At 51.1% G+C, this 12,648-nt stretch overlaps 1 protein-coding gene across 1 annotated transcript in view; it reads left to right on the top strand.

Moving 5' to 3' along the window:
• Positions 1 to 12,648, top strand: part of CRACD (capping protein inhibiting regulator of actin dynamics) — a 118,288-nt gene that overhangs the window by 63,884 nt on the left and 41,756 nt on the right. The gene's annotated exons all lie outside the window — the stretch shown is intronic.

Here is a 12,648-nt window from a genome sequence, read left to right as displayed (position 1 = left end):
AAGTTACCGTGCTGCCTGAACCGCCTGTCATGAACTGGATGTTCTCTGGCCCATCATCCTTTAAAGTTGGGAAGACACAGCAGCATCCATCACGGAAGTAGTATGCGCTCATATACACGGGATTTCAGGAGCTCTTTGCACCAAAATAAACTTACATTTTAATTGGATTTTCCATGAGCATTTTGAAGCACCCTTATAAAAGCGATCTGCCCCAAGTAGGCCCAGAAGCCACAATTCATTTGAGAAGGAAACGGCCCAAGGGCCCGTGGTCCTTACTCCTGCTGCACCTGCTCTCAGAGCCCCTGTGAGCTCACGGGGCCTGCGCTGTGACCAGGACCCTGAGGTAGCCTGGTTTACAGCCGGCTTTGTGTGATAACACAGGCATCCCTCTAAACCTGTGATGCTGTGACCCCCTTCTGGAGCAGCCCTGAAGCGCAGCGGTGAATGGAGAGAACTTTTAGCACAGCCGCTCCATGTCTGTTTTGTTTGAAATAAGAAGTGGCCAGAGGCGCAAGTCTGTGCCTACCCCCAGGCTGGATGGGCAGGGCCTTGCAAGGAATGGGATTGGCACATTGATGGCAGAGATCTGGGCAAGAAGTATAGACCGACTTCTCTGGAAGTAAAAGATCTCAAGAAGCTGGTTCGTGTGAATGCTCACCAGAACGTTGCCTGCAGTGGATGTGCTAAGTTGGTGTGTAGTGGATGGTGCTATTTCTCTCACAGCTTGGATTTTTTTTTTTTAAGATTTAGTTAAAAAAAAAAGATTTAGTTATTTATTTCAAAGGCAGGGTTACAGAGAGGCAGAGGCAGAGAGAGAGAGAGTGAGAGAGGTTTTCCATTTGCTGGTTCACTCCCCAGATGGCTACAACAGCTGGAGTTGGGCTGATCTGAAGCCAGGAGCCAGGAGCTTCTTCTGAGTCTCCCACATGGGTGCAGGGGCCCAAGGACTTGGGCCATCTTCTACTGCTTTCCCAGGCCATAGCAGAGAGCTGGATTGGAAGTAGAGAAGCTGGGACTCAAACTGGTGTCCGTATGGGATGCCGGCACTGTAGGCGGTGGCTTTACCCACTACGCCACAGAGCCAGTCCCTACAGCTGGGATTTCTAAGTCTAGAAATCAAGGGTGGAAATTGGAATGGCTCAACCCTAGTGCTCCTCTAGCAAATTTTCCCATCCTTAGAGGTAGCTTATCGGGGCCGGCACTGTGGTTCACTTGGTTAATCCTCCACCCGGTGCCGGCAGCCCATATGGGCGCTGGGTTCTAGTTCCAGTTGCTCCTCTTTCAGTCCAGCTCTCTGCTGTGGCCCGGGAGTGCAGTGGAAGATGGCCCAAGTGCTTTGGATCGGTGCAGCACCGGCCATAGCAGCCATTTGGGGATTGAACCAATGGAAGGAAGACCTTTCTCTCTGTCTTTCTCTCTCTTACTGTCTAACTCTACCTGTCAAATAAAAATTAAAAAAAAAAAAAAAGTTGCTTATCTAACAGTCTTAGTACGAAAGGGAAGTGTGCTTCCACCAGGACACATAACCATAGCTGGAAGCCAAGACTCTGGTCCAGTGCTTTTGGGTCCTTCATGCCTCTCAGCAGGCAAAGAAGAGGACTACTCTCCTGGCTGGGGTGACTGATCCTGCGTACCAAGAGACATTGGGCTGCTACCCTACAGGAGAGGTAAGGAAGAGTGTATCAGGGCCAGTGCTGTGGTATAGCGGGTATAGCCACCATCTGCAGTGCCAGCATCCCATATGGGTGCCAGTTCAAGTCCCGGCTGCTCCACTTCCAATCCCACTCCCTGCTATGGCCTGGGAAAGCAGTAGAAGATGCCCAAGTCCTGGCTCCTGGCTTCAGATCAGCTCAGCTCTGGCTGTTATGGTCAATTGGGGAGTGAACCAGTGAGTGGAAGATATCTCTCTCTCTCTCTCTCTCTCTCTCTCTCTCTCTCTCTCTGCCTCTCTTTATATCTCTGTGTAACTCTGGCTTTAAAATAAATAAAGAAATCTTAAAGAAAAAAAAAGGGGGAGAGTATGTCTGGAATACAGGAGATCTCTGAGTATTCTGTATTTTGGTGCCCCCCAAAAAAAACTTTTTAAAAAGACTTATTGATTTTGGCTGGCACCATGGCTCAACAGGCTAATCCTCCGCCTTGCGGTGCCGGCACACTGGGTTCTAGTCCCGGTCGGGGCACCGATCCTGTCCCGGTTGCCCCTCTTCCAGGCCAGCTCTCTGCTGTGGCCCGGGAGTACAGTGGAGGATGGCCCAAGTCCTTGGGCCCTGCACCCCATGGGAGACCAGAAGAAGCACCTGGCTTCTACCATTGGATCAGCGTGGTGCGCCGGCCACAGCACGCTGGCTGCGGCGGCCATTGGAGGGTGAACCAACGGCAAAGGAAGACCTTTCTCTCTGTCTCTCTCTCTCTCACTGTCCACTCTGCCTGTCAAAAATAAAATAAAAAAAAAAAAAAGATTTATTTATTTATTTATTTATTTGTAAGGTAGAGTTAGAGAGATCCTTCATCGCTTGGTTGACTCCTCAAATGGCTGCAGTGACCAGGGTGGGCCAGGGCAAAGCCAGGAGCATGGAGCTCCATCCGGGTCTTCCATGTGGGTGACAGGGCCCAATCACTCAGGCCGTCTTCCACTGCTTTCCCAGGTGCATTAGCAGGGAGCTGGATCAGAAGTGGAGCAGCCAGGACTTGAACAGGCATTCATAGGGGCTTCTGGGGTCTCAGGTGGCAGCTTAACCTGCCGGGCTACAACGCCAGCCCCGGTACAAAACTTTTTGAAATCCAGACATAGTTTTTTCATAATTCACATTTCCTTTGAACTTTGTGAGGATCCTTCTGCGTATAATATTTACGTTTGTCTCTTCTTGGTTCTGTGTCAGCGCTGCCAGCCAGGCCCAGAAGTGGCCCTGCAGACGTGGGGTGTTTAATAGTTCGGCTCTGCGTCGGGCAGGATGATCCGTTCGGCCTTTGTGAGGGCGTTTGCTGTGGCTCTGAATCTCCTAAGCCTGGGAGCTGGCAGCTCCCCTGCCAGAATTTTCCACCCGGGGCCGGTCATTGGCTCACAGCCCTCTGAAACTGAGGCGGCAGGAACTGGCAGCGAAGGGAGTCAGCACCCACACATCTCCTACGTGGGAGAAATGTGGCCAAACATGCAGGCTTCGCGTTAGAAGTCGTCTCTGCCTCTGTTACTATTTCTAAACCTCATTTCTCATGTGGCTTGTGAAATGTAGGAATGGGAGGGTCTGACAGACCAGGGGGAGAAGCTAGAAAAACTCCACAGTGGATGCCTTTGAGGGGGCTGGGAAAGAAACAGGCACGTGGTTGTCGTTGGTTTGCTAGGTCCTTGTCTTGCGCCAGGTGAAGTCCGAGCCTGTGTTAGGAGATTGTGTGCGGGCATAGGCAGTAAGCGCTGCTGTGAAGTGAAGTGTGTGTTACTAAAAATCTCCATCCTGTGCAACATCACACAGCGAAGACCACAGGGTTTCTGGAACAAGTGGCACCGTGGCACCATACAGCATCTCCATCAGCATTCTTTATAAGTTTGGCGCAAATTCATTTGTTAGCCTGAAGGTGAACATTGATGTTTTCCAAACTGTGTGTTTCCTTATAAAGTGCTGTCACAAACTCCATGAGGGCCTAAATATGCCTTTACACAGGTATAAAGTATATTTAGAAGGCAGAAACCCTAACCTTAACTCTAATTTTAAAAAGACAGGAACCTTGGGGCTGGCACTGTGGCATAACAGGTAAAGCCGCCATCTGCAGTGCTGGCATCCCATATAGGCACAGGTTCAAGTCCCGGCTGCTCCACTTATGATCCAGCTCTCTGCTGTGGCCTGAGAAAGCAACAGAATTTGGCCTAAGTTCTTGGGCCCCTGCAGCCACATGGGAGACCCAGAAGAAGCTCCTGGCTCCTGGCTTCAGATTGGCCCAGCTCCAGCCGCTGCGGCCATTGGAGAGTGACCCAGCACATGGAAGACTTTCTTTATCTGCCTCTATCTCTCTGTAACTCTGCCTTTCAAATAAATAAATCTTAAAAAAAAAAAAAGATAGGAACCTCCGCAGGTGTTTGGCACAGGAGTTAAGATGTCCACTTCTTGCTAATGTACACCTGGAAGACAGCAGGTGCTGATGGCTCAAGTACTTAGGTCCCCGTCACCCACAAGGGAGACCTGGATCAACATCTGAGCTCATAAATTCATGAGCATCTGGATAGTGAAAGTGGATAGTGATAGTGGACGATCTGCCTCTCTGCCTTTCAAATAAATAACAGTAAGTAAACATTTAAAAAAATTTTTGACAGGCAGAGTGGACAGTGAGAGAGAAAGAGAAAGGTCTTCCTTTGCCATTGGTTCACCCCCCAATGACCACTGTGGCCAGTGTGCTGCGGCCGGCACACCACGCTGATCTGAAGCCAGGAGCCAGGTGCTTCTCCTGGTCTCCCATGCGGGTCCAGGGCCCAAGCACTTGGGCCATCCTCCACTGCACTCCCGGGCCACAGCAGAGAGCTGGACTGGAAGAGGAGCGACCGGGACTAGAACCTGGTGTGCCGACGCCGCAGGAGGAGGATTAGCCTAGTAAGCGGTGGCGCTGGCCAACATTTTTTTTTTTAAAAAAAGGATGGGACCCTAATAAAAAATCTAGCATGGTTTTACACAAGTAAGTGGCTAAGAAATACCTAAATACAGTGCCTATAGTACTTTACCTGGAGAAAGTCCTGAAGTTGGCTTGGCCACAGGTGTGAGGGAAGGGCTGCAGCCTTGAGCTGTCGGGGTGGTAGAAAAAGTTGCTGAAATTGGATGGGAACTTATAGCTCCGCGTGTGGATAGGATCTCTAATGTAACGCAGGCGGTGATCTGAGATCACTGGGAGACATTTGGGTCATGCGAGTGAGCTTCTGGCCTGACTTCCGCACACCCCAGCTCAGCTGGCTGCGGTTTCTCCAGGGGAGCAGCACGTATGGATCATGGGGAACACATTTGTGTTTTCCAATCCAGTGGGATTGGAGGACTGACTCTGCAGGGTAATGAGATCACTGTTCTTTGTCCTTTCTCTGCACCCAAAGTTCTTTGCAAGTTTGGCACAAATCCCCATGCTAGTAAAGCCTCGTGTGGGTTCTGATGTTTTCCACACATTTTGTTGTTTCTTTCTACGTGCCGTCACAGAGCACTTCAGGGTTTAAATCTACCTTTAAACAGTTTGAAAAATTCCGATTTCCTAAACCCCTCTGGCCCCAGGGGAGGAGGGAATGACTGGTCGATCTACAATATTGAGTGTTGCCAAGAGAGCTGGGATGCGCCAGGAGCTCACAGCCGAGAGAAGCTTGGCACTCCTGTGGTGAGCTGACAGTGTCTGCACGGCGCACAAGTGTGGGACAGCGGGGTGTCATTCCCTCTGGACAGGGTGTTCCAGGAAGGCTTTCCAGAGTCCCGGACTGCGCTGTGTGGGCAGTGGGTGGGAGAAAAGCACCCAGGTAGAACAGGACACACACAAGGACGAAGGCAGAGACACAAGGAGCATATCCATGGAGATCTCTTTACTGTCACCTCGCAGAACGTGGTGGTGTGTTCGTTACCAAAACACAGGCTGGGTGACGTAGCACAGATGTGTTTCCCAAGCTCAAGGTGTCGGCAGACTGGCTTCTTCTGAGGCCTCTTCCCTGGGTTTGCAGGTGGCCGTCTTCTTGCTGTGTCCACATGGTCTTCCTTCTGAGCTCCTCTGTGTCCTAATGCCCCCTGTTTGTCCTAGTGGGTCAAGCTGAATTACAAGGCCTTATTTAACTTCAATTACTTTTTAAAGGCCCTATATTCTGGTGTCATGTTCTGAGGTCCTGGGGGTAGGACAAAGCCAAGCCAAGCTGTAGCCCAGCACTCACATGTCCAGGGCCTCGTGCTTCCTCATCTGGGATGCCCACCGTGACCTCTGCCTCTGACCTCTGACTTGTGAAGGTCGCGTTCTCACTTGTTCCGGGAACTTGTTCCAGGGGCTCCCTCCTGCTCTGATAGGGAGCTGGTCCTGGGCCTGACCATTTTGTGAACCAGCACAGCAGCATCGTCCACCCTCAGGGCTCCCCCCAGAAAGAGGAAACTGTCCCTCCTTCCGCTTGGCACTTGACCTGCTGCCTCCCGAGCTGTGGGCGTGGGATCTCCATCCTCAGTCTTATCCTCACAGCATGTTGCAGGGCAGGCCCTCTGACACGCTTCCAACTCCTTAGACAGAGCTGGGCTCTGCTGGAATCCCAGGTCCAGTGGACATAGGACCGCCACGGAGTCCTTGTATATCCTGTGTACGTCTGGTCACCCTTTTTAGCTCAACAGTCTCCTCTCCAAGGTAGTCAGGTGTCCCAGGGCTAAGCAGAGCCTTGCAGAATTCCCCTTCAGTTAGTGAAACGGAGGGTCTCAGACAGTTGCCGTGTGGCCTGATGACTACTGTTTCCACACACGTTTGGAATCGGAAGTTGACCTAAAACATTATGTTTCTTTAACTAAGAAAGCCCGGCCGGCGCCGTGGCTTAACAGGCTAATCCTCTGCCTTGCGGTGCTGGCACACTGGGTTCTAGTCCCGGTTGGGGCGCCAGATTCTATCCTGGTTGCCCCTCTTCCAGGCCAGCTCTCTGCTATGGCCCGGGAAGGCAGTGGAGGATGGCCCAAGTGCTTGGGCCCTGCACCCGCATGGGAGACCAGGAGAAGCACCTGGCTCCTGGCTTCAGATCAGCGCTATGAGCCGGCCACAGTGGCCATTGGAGGGTGAACCAACAGCAAAACGGAAGACCTTTCTCTCTGTCTCTCTCTCACTATCTCTCACTATCTGCCTGTCAAAAAAAAAAAAAGCCCAAGATGTTTGTCAACCCACATGTTTTTACTGAGCAGTATTCTCTGGGGTTTAGATGTGTGTGCATGTTTGTGTGTGTGGCGTATATGGCACCCAATGATCCCTAGATGTGTGTGTATGTGTGTGTGTGTGTGTGAGAGAGAGAGAGAGAGAGAGAGACACACACACACATATGGTACCCAGTGATCCCTAGTGGCAAACACACCAGTTATGATGCCAGCATCCTACATAGGAGTACCTGGCTTCAGTTCCTGGCTCCAGCTCCTGACTCAGGCTTCCTGCTAATGTTGACCCTGGGAGGTAGCAAGTGATAAATGGAGTTCTCACCGCCCGGGTGGGAGATCTGGATTGAGTTTCCAGTTCCTCGCTTCAGCCTAGTCCAGCCCTGGCTGTTGTGGGTATCTGGAGAGTGAGCCAGTAGATAGGAGATCTCTGTCTGTCTGTCTGTCTCTCAGGTAACAATGATTTTTAAAAATATAACAAAAGATATTTGAAAGAAATAAGAACAACCTTCCTAGTGTGTGTTCTGAGGAACCAAAATCATGTTGTTGTTGAAAAGGTCAAGTCTCTACCACAAAACAAGCCTTCCATGGCCAAATTTCCAACAAGTTTAGAAAGTACCAGCAGTCCCTGTTCTCATGGAGAACAGTAATGATAACAACATAATAAAGACTGAAAGGTTCCAAAGTCAACATACATATTTAACTTTACTTTTCCTGTATTCTAAAACATTGTGGCATAACTGGTAAAGCCACCACCTGCAGCACCAGCATCCCTAGGGGTGCCAGTTTGTGTCCCGGCTGCTCCACTTCCAATACAACTCCCTGCCAATGGCCTGGGAAAGCAGTAGAAGATGGCCCAAGTGCTTGGGCCCCTGCCCCATGTGGGAGACCCGGAAGAAGCTCCTGCTCCTAGTTTCAGTCTGGCTCATCCCTGGTTGTTGGGGCCACCTGGGGAGTGAACCAATGGATAGAAGAGTGTGTCTGTCTGTCTCTCTCTCTCTCTCTCTGTCTCTTCCACTCTGTATAACTCGAACTTTCAAATAAATAAATCATCTTTTTAAAAAAAGAAATAAGAAATAAAGTGTTCAGGCCTTGAGAACCTGGTACTGACTGCTGAGAAACCCCAGACTTCCAACATTTCTGATGCTTAAAATGAACAATCATAGCAAATTTCTGTACCTCACTTGGAAGTGTACAATTGAAACCCAATGCAGAGGAATTGGATGTTCTCATTTAGGTTTAGAAATGGAATTGTAGGAATTGCATCCTTCTGACAAATGGAAAGTGAATCAGATTTGCTTGTCTTACTCAGTGATTTTTAATTTTTTGAATCTTCTCTATAAACTAGCTATTATGATGATGCAGTCATCAAATGGTATGTAATTATATCCATGAAATAATGGATAATGAGCACTTTTTTAAATGGAAAAAAATCCGTAAAGTGATTATCGGATGATGAAAATAAGTTAATTTAATTCAGTACTTGCAAAATGAAAATGGCTGTGATCCCTGAAGCAGTAGATGTGCATCCACAGGTTTTTTTTTTTTTTTCATGTGGAAAATTACAACAGAAAAATGCTGAAATACCATGAAAATGGGGCACCCACTGCCTTCCTTCCTATAATTCAGTGTTTACAGCTTAAGACGGCAAATTCCTAGAGAGGCTGGTGAGCAGATGTTTCCTAGCTAGTAAAACGACCAGGATTTGGGCCACGCCCTCTTGACTGTGGGATCCAGACGTCTAACCCAATCGCTAGACCTGCAGCCAAAAGACAGCACAGTTTGGCACCTGTAGCATTTCTCCTTCCTCTCCTCCCCCTGTCCCAGCCACCCAACAGAAGTAAATCTCCAGTGGTGAAGTTGTAAGATGTTTCCTTAAAGAACTGCACTGTTGCAGAACAGTTTGCTGAGCTGGCCTCCCACAGAGGAGTATATTTTGGAATATTCCACACTGGCTTTGTGTAAGTCGTCTGTTTTGCTGTGTTTTTCAAACTGTTTCAGTCTTTGGGGTCCCATCTGTGTACCAGAGAAGTCCTTACAATAGCAGTTGGTGCTATTGGACAAGAAAATAGCCCGACCGATGACTGTCCCCTTGTTCCCATTGATTCTGTGGATTCAGACTGCTAATACTGCCCCCAAATCATAAACTGATCATAAAGTAGTTGATACCACATAAACTATACATATATTTTCCACATACATACTATGCATACTTATATTTTCATAGTGGTCAATGGAGCATAGAATTGCAGGTGTGCCATAACTTGCTGTTTTTTAATGAAAAGATTGATTATTTATTTGTCTGAAAGAGTTACAGAGAGGAAGATCTTCCATTCATTTGTTGCAACAAATAGCAACAACAGCCAGGGCTGGGCCAGGCCAAAGCCAGTAGCCGAGGAGCTTCACAGATGGCACATAGATGGCAGGGGCCCAAACGCTTGGGCCATCTGCTGCTGCCTTTCCCAGGCCATTAGCAGGGAGCTGGATCGGAAGTGGAGCAGCCAGATCACTGACTGGCACCCATATGGGATGCCGAAGTTGCTGGCAGCAGCTTTACCCACTAGGCCATAATGTCGGCCCCACGGCTTGCTTTTTTATATGAGAGATCTTATATTTGAGAATATAAATTGGGGAATCAAATGAGAGAATAACTTGATCTGTGATTTAAAACTTTCATTCCTTATTAATATCGCTTACGTTTTGCTAAGTGTAGAGTGGGCTTCAGTGTAAGTTATTGAGTCTTATCATGAAGTTGATTCTAGAAAATGAATCAGTTGCCACAGTCAATAAGAAAATAAACATGAGCTATTAAGTTTTGAGTTTTACATGCGCTTTAGACAGGAAGCATGTTCTTCGCTTTGGGAGTGGGAAAGGCAGGATTACTTTTCGTAACAGATGTCCCGAGATCCCACGCCTCTGCCTTCCGAGCCTGCCTCTGCAGGGAGACTGGAGTCTGGGGACTCAGCCTCTGCCTTGTTGTAGCTCCACTGCTCGTTTACCTTCCTGGTAACAACGCAGGCGTTGCTGGAAGAGCGCACCCGGTGATCCACGGGACTTGATTCTCCAACACTTGGACTTCAGCACATCCTCCGGGAGCCGGCAGGTGTGCTTGTGCCAAGTCTCCACCCTGCAGGCACGCCAGGTGTCCCGGACCCTGTCTCTGAGCAGTGCCCAGACAGCCAGCCAGCCCTGCAGGCCCTAGGAAGGGGCTAGCCCGTGCTTGCTGAAGACCGCCCCGTTATGGCCTCTCCACGGGCAGAGAGACAGACAGACAGAGCTGCTAGTCCCTGCGGGGCCACTCCTCAAATGCCTGCAGCAATCCGTGCTGGGCTGCGGCTGAGGCTGGGAGCCGGGAACACAACCCGGGGCTCTCACATGGTGGCAGGAACCCATGAGCTGTCACCGCCGCCTCCCAGGGTCTGCGTGAGCGAGAAGCTGGAGTCGGGAGTCAGACCCAGGATTCCTCTTGGCGGCCAGGCAGAGTCACGCCCCCTCTCCATGTTTATATTCAGCTGCTTCCAGCCTCTGCTCCTGTCTCTGTCCCCTGTAATGGGACCGCAGCAGCAACCGGTGGGCAGGGTGGCCGTCATCTCTCACGGCCGTGAGGCCAGAGCCAAGACCTTGCCAGCATTCTCCCCGGTGCACAGACCAACACACTGTTGCTTACGTACAAAAGCGACTGCTTCAAGAAGCCGGCATTTGATTTGGCTCTGATTGTGGTTAACTCCCATGGTTCCAGCTCAGCTGAACGTCACCAAGGCTGGCAGTTTTATTCTGCCCTGGCTGTCCACGCAGAGTCCTCTCCAGGTACCCACTCACCATGCAAGCAGGTCTGCGCTCCCCAGGGAGGGGTGCCGATGCCCTCAGTGACGTGTGTGGGAACTGCGCTGTTGGGGTCTGCAGTACTTTTGCTCAGAAAATTGAGAGTTCACCGGTGTCGTGGCTCACTTGGCTAACCCTCCGCCTGTAGCGCCGGCACACAGGGTTCTAGTCCCCGTCGGGGCACTGGATTCTGTCCCGGTTGCCCCTCTTCCAGTCCAGCTCTCTGCTGTGGCCCGGGAGATTCCCCATGCATTGATTTACTCTCCAGATGCCTGCAATGGCTGGGGCTGGGTCAGGCCAAAACCAGGAGCCAGGAAATCAATCCGAGTCTCCCACATGGGTGGCAGGAGCCCAGCTACTTGAGCCATCCCCTGCTGCCTCCCTGGGAGCGCGTTAGCAGGAAGCTGGAATTGGGGAGTGGAACTGGGACTTGAACCCAGGTCCTCGGGTGTGGGATGTGGGGGACTCAAGTAGCATCTAAAGGGCTGACACTGTGGCACAGTAGGTTAACGTCCTGGCCTGCAGTGCTGGCATCCCATATGGGCACTGGTTCAAGACCCGGCTGCTCCACTTCCCATCCAGCTCTCTGCTATGGCCTGGGAAAGCACCAGAAGATGGCCCAAGTCCTTAGGCCCCTGCACCTGCGTGGGAGACCTGGAAGAAGCTCCTGGCTCCTGGCTTTGGATTGGCACAGTTCTGGCCGTTGCGGCCAACTGGGGAGTGAACCAGCAGATGGAGGACCTCTCCCTGCCTCTCTTCTCTCTGTGTAACTCTGACTTTCGAATAAATAAATCTTTAAAAAAAAAAAAAAGTAGCATCTTAACCAGGCTGCTTATTGCCTGCTCCATGTTCATCCTGTGAAAGGCTATAATCTCAGCTGTACTGTTCCTCTAAGTGAGACGGCACAGAGAAGCTAACTTTCTTCAGAACTCTGTGCCCAGCGCAGTGCTTCCTGCATCGGGGGCCTCTGGCGGGCCCTGAACTCCCTCCCTTTAAACGTGACCCAGCAGCAGGCTGCTCCAGGGGCCGCCGAGGTGTGCAGGGCTGTCTGCCTGTGCGCCAGCAGCCCCAGACTGTGGTCTCCGCGTCCCTGGGGAGGGTTCCGAGTGCTCCCTCAGCGCCGTATGCCGCTGCCCGGTGAGCGACTTGGCTTCGCTCTTTCTGTGGCGTCTCAGTGAGGCCGGCACTGAAGGGCTGAGGCGTCTGGCTCGTGACGTCACTCACCTCACTTTGGCAGCAGAGCCCTCTGGGAGTCGGGCCCCTCAGAGCTCCATGGCCACTGACAACAGCTGGGGGCTGTGCCCGTGCGTGCTGCCCGGGTATTTGCAGGCCCCGTTGTGAGCGTCTGCCTTTCCTTCCTGCTCAGGGCCCCTGAGTCCTGCTTCCAAGCAGGGCTTCCCAGGAGCCACATGGGTTGTTTCATCTCTGTGCCCGGGGCGTGGTTGTCAGGATTGACCAAGTTCATGGCTATAAAGCTCTCAGGGCAGTGCTGCGTAGCAAGGGTTACGCAGTGGGTGTTTTAAGGTGAGGTTGTGCAACCTGGATAAGTGGCTCTTTAAACTTCTTAAAGGGGAAAGAAGGATTGGAGAAGATGTGTTCTGGCAAGAGGGAGGCTTCTCTCCTCCTTTTCCCGAGGTAGGAATGGAGTAGGGCGAAGGGATCTGCACCAAAGAGGGCGGGAGCGGGACCGCAGGTGGTCCTGAGATTTCAGTGGTCGGCAGTGAGCCCAGGGCTGCCTGTGGGGCTCTTCAGAGTACAAAGAGACCAGAGAAATCATGGCAGTGCGTGGGGCTGGGGCCTGGGGGCCGGGGGCAGAGGTCAGCCAAGAGCTAAGCGTTGCCTTCCGTTCATACCCACGGCCAAAGCAGAACAATGGGAGAGCTGCCGTGGACTCCACACTGCTGTTTTAGGAGACCGGGTTATTTGGTGCAAATGTTTTTGAAATTCTTGCCTAGTGTCTTCATCACATGCGTTCTCCATGACCTTTTGGTGA

This window comes from Lepus europaeus, chromosome 8 (genome assembly GCF_033115175.1).
Source record: "Lepus europaeus isolate LE1 chromosome 8, mLepTim1.pri, whole genome shotgun sequence".
NCBI classification, from domain to species: Eukaryota; Metazoa; Chordata; class Mammalia; order Lagomorpha; family Leporidae; genus Lepus; species Lepus europaeus.
Note: the sequence above shows the minus strand (reverse complement) of the source record. Positions and strands in the feature narration are given on the sequence as shown.